This window comes from Poecilia latipinna, unplaced genomic scaffold, assembly GCF_001443285.1.
Source record: "Poecilia latipinna isolate Pla-1442-1.1 unplaced genomic scaffold, P_latipinna-1.0 Scaffold1007, whole genome shotgun sequence".
Taxonomy (NCBI): domain Eukaryota; kingdom Metazoa; phylum Chordata; class Actinopteri; order Cyprinodontiformes; family Poeciliidae; genus Poecilia; species Poecilia latipinna.
In genome coordinates this window covers 387924-391957 of record NW_015113623.1, presented here as the reverse complement: position 1 = coordinate 391957, position 4034 = coordinate 387924, and the positions used below count along the sequence as shown (strand labels likewise).

At 42.2% G+C, this 4034-nt stretch overlaps 1 long non-coding RNA gene across 1 annotated transcript; it reads right to left on the bottom strand.

Annotated features, from left to right (window-relative positions):
• Positions 1 to 639: 639 nt before the first annotated feature.
• Positions 640 to 3677, bottom strand: LOC106958695 (uncharacterized). Its single transcript, XR_001427199.1, has 3 exons — positions 3379 to 3677; positions 1315 to 1608; positions 640 to 1101 (listed from the first exon to the last, which is right to left on the bottom strand). It is a non-coding gene; the product is annotated as an uncharacterized LOC106958695 (long non-coding RNA).
• Between the last annotated feature and the right edge of the window lie 357 nt (positions 3678 to 4034).

Genomic DNA, 4034 nt, shown 5'->3' with positions numbered 1-4034 from the left:
TTCACTCTCTTGAATATACATTTCAGATATGCTTTTAGATGTAGTACATCAAAGAACCCAATCAGTAATGCGGCTACATTTTTATTTCTCCTGTAGTCGCTTTTTTTTTTTATTGTTTTTTAACATATTTAAATCTTAGTCAGATTTGAAAACACCCAATGACCTTTCTGCAGATGAGGTTTTGCAGCAAAGTGGAGAAAATAACATATCGAGTGTAATACACAAGAACACACACACTTCCTCTTTCCTCCAACGAGCAGACATAAAACCGCACTGCCAGTGGCAGAGACAACAGGAAATAGCTAAGTTGGTGTTTTTGTGAATTAACTTGGGGGCATTTGTAGTTGAAAGGTGTCTGGACATAATCTGAAAAATCATCTTCCAAAATCTGTGTTTTTCTTCTTCTTCTTCTTCTTCTTCTTCTTCTTCTTATTATTATTATTATTATTATTATTATATAATGCAAAAACAAACAAAAAATCATAATTGATCTCCTTAAAATCGTTTTCAGCCATAGTGACAATTTTGTGTCTTTAGTGATTGATGCAGATCTGCTTTTATTTCCTGTAGAAATGCATATCTCTTTAAAACTGTGTAAAAAATATTGTCAGCGGAATCTTGCTGTGAAAATGAATTCTGTGCTGACTCTCATCCCTGCAGCGTTTAAACATTTTTTTTTTTTTTTTTTTTTTAGAGCTAACAATGGTGGCACAAGATTTTCCCCTCTGAGCTCTCGCTTCCACACGGAGCGAGGCGAAGGGAAGGAGTTTCCCTTCTCCGCCTCATTTAGGTGGGCTCTTCAGCAGGTTTGCAGGGGATCACCGGGAGCCATTTGAGGATTGCGGGGCTGGCCCTCATCGGCTGTTTCCGTCAGCGTGTGAGCAGCCGCTGCTGTATTTGTGGCTCTGGGAAATGCGGCAGCAGTCACAGATGAGCAACATCTGATCCCGGGCGATCAGTATTTGCCGTATCATTTCCCATTTGCGTGCCGTTGTGCGATGACTCACAGCGACAATGTGTCAAGAAGTCCCAGTTTAGAGACTGAAACTGGTGACGGAAAGGCCGACATGTCTGCTTGAATGCGTTTGTGTCAGTTTAAAGCTTGGGGGGCGGGGGGGTGCAGTCTTTATTATTAACGTTTGGCTTGCATTTTAATTTTTTTTTTTAAATTATCATTATGAGCACATGATAAAATCTGCCATTAGACTTGTTTTATCTAAAGAAAACATTCCAACATTGCCTTTGATTCCCCTCACCCCCAATTAGAAGCCAGCTAAACATGCAGTAAACACTCAGATAATAGCGTTTACTTACACTTTAAGGCTTTACTTGGAATAAAGCCAAACTGGGTTTTTAGCTCTTTGCGTCTGTGAGCGTTTGTGCGCGCAGTCCTTTAGGGCACATGATGGTGACTTACACAGGAAACCCCAAACAGATCAAGCAGGAGATTTGGGTGGCGATAAAAGCCGAAACCTCAAACTTCCGTCACCGTGCACATGATGTTTTTCCTCCTGTTTCAGCGATGAACTCGATGCCACACGTTAACGACCAAAAGTTGACTTTTTCAGCAGGGGCGCGTCACTTTCTCTTTCTTTAATTGAGAGCTCTCTAAAAAGCGAAAAGAAAGAAAAAGAAAAAAAAGCATCTCGCTTTAGAAACCGGAGCTATAAAGCAGCTAGCGCTCATGACGAGTGTCGGGCAGAGTTCAGTTTAGCTCTGAGGCCGTTTCCTGCTCTGCCATGCATTGCATCCCTTAGTTTGCATCGCATCCAGGTTTTTCTTCCTTTTGTCACAGTGGGACATGCTAATCAATAAGCAATTAAAAAGGCTAAAAGACAAAGGGGTTACACTGCTTAGCTACAAACAGAGACAGATTAATGAGGATGTGAGCCCTTTGGCTAGCTTAACTGGACCATCCACCCAATTTTCTTTTACACATGCAAATTATAATAAATCAATGTTGAGGTACACATCAACTTCATGATGCGTAGGCTTTGTTTTTTCCTTTCTTTGAGCTCCTTATAACCAAGACTTCCTTTGTACTAATGTCTTCATCCACACACAAAATAAGACCTGACATATACCAAAAGCATTAGCAATGAGTACTTAGCCGTTTTATTCTTTTACCCCAAAATTATAATCCTGAGAAACCAATTGGCCTTCAGAAGTCTCCAGGAGTCCAACTGTGTGTAATTAGATCTCAGTATAAATCGAGTTGCTCTGTGAAAGACTCCATTTTTTTTTTTCATTAGAGAACGTTAGTATATTAGTGGAGTCACGAAGACCGAGGAACAGAGCAGAAACATCAGGTAGAGAGTTTAAAGCTGAGTTATGTTATAGGATCGTTTCCAAGGCTTTCAACATCTCGTGTACAAAAATAGAAAGTTTGAAGCAGCTACAAACCCACCAAAAAATGGCCGTCCTCCTGAACCCACAGGCCGGGCAAGCTATTGATCAGAGAAGCAGCCATGCTAGCTCTTAGGTGGGAGAATCTGTCAATAGGATGATTATTAGATGGCCTTTATGAAAGACTGACAAGGCTGTGAAGTTAAAAAAAAATATATCTTTAAAGGGGGAAGGTTATGTAAAATCAACTTTTTTTTCTTTTTTTTCTTTTTTTTAGCTTAATACCATGTTTTAATGTCATTATCTCACTACAAGCATAGTTGGAGTGTTGCCTTGATTCTTCAATGTGTGTTTGAGAAATCCTCGAATCTCCCATGGTAACCATTCAGGGTTTCCGCAAGTGCTTGCTCTCACAAAGTGCCGCCTATTTCCACAGAGCTCCTCCTCAGAGCTTGTTGTAAACAACACAATGGAAAGGCATTGTTGTGATGAAGTCCCAAAGGCAGAGTGTTGGAAAAAGCAGGAGCTTCTTAAAGAGACATAGTCCCAATTTCATGGCGTCAAATTGCAATGTCAAATTTCTTTCAAGTCACGTCTGATATTCACAGCATTTTTTATAAAAACTGAAGGCAATAGTTACTCAGTTATGCTTTAAAATGGCACATAGTGGCTAGAAAATGCATCACCGCCCCTTTAAAAGTTCAATTTGCAGTTGGCCGCAAGCCACGTAAGAGTCAGAGCAAACCACCAGATCGGACCAAAACAGAGCTTTTTGGCCCACATGCAACACCCCATGTGAGTGGGAAAACTAACAACCTGAACACACACAATCGTCAGCTTAAAACATGGTGGTGGCAGCATCATGGTGTGGTTATGTTTGTTTGTCTAAAAGAGGTAGGAAGATGGGTGGAGTTAAATGCAGGTCAGTCAAATATAGATTTACAACATTAAAGAGATCTTACTATCTTTATATATGTATGTATCACAGGCACATTGTGCAGGACACAGATCATAAAAAGCCTCATACTTTACCTCCACATCTCCTGAAAGCTCACTCTGCCTCTTCTGTTCAGCAGCTACAGGCTCGATGCACAACATTCTACTGACTTCAGTGTTTTCTTTTGACACTGAGGCCGACTGTGTGAATCCATGAATAACGCTTAAAGCCCCAGGTTGCAATAAGTCTTAAAGGAGCGTGGGGGGGAGGGGGAAAGATGAGCAGGCTCAAGGTCATACGATTCCCGGCGGTAACCTGAACCAGGAAGCGGCGTTGGAAACCACCCATCCTGTGGGAAGGAGTAGCTGCCGCTGGTTTACAGGGAATTCACGCGCAGCGGTCACGCTGCTTCTCCCACCACTATGTTCCATTGTCGCTAGGCGCCGCGGCAACCAGAAAACAGTTTACAGTTCGGTCCGACTGACAAAACCTGAGGAGCATGTTAAGTTCGTCAGGCGACAGTTTAGACTGTCATCTGCTGAGGGAGTGGGAGGGAAGTGTGTTTGAGAAAAGATCCCAGCATCCCCTTTTATTTGTGTTTCTCAGTGTGTGTGGCCCGTCTCATTACAATGCCGACACCTCGTTCTGCTGTCTTTTGACCTTGTGAGACAGACAGCTGTGGCAGATGTCTCCCATCAGGCTTGTGCCGTCCACCCCCGACATCTTTGATATGACAAACCTGCTGGCAGCC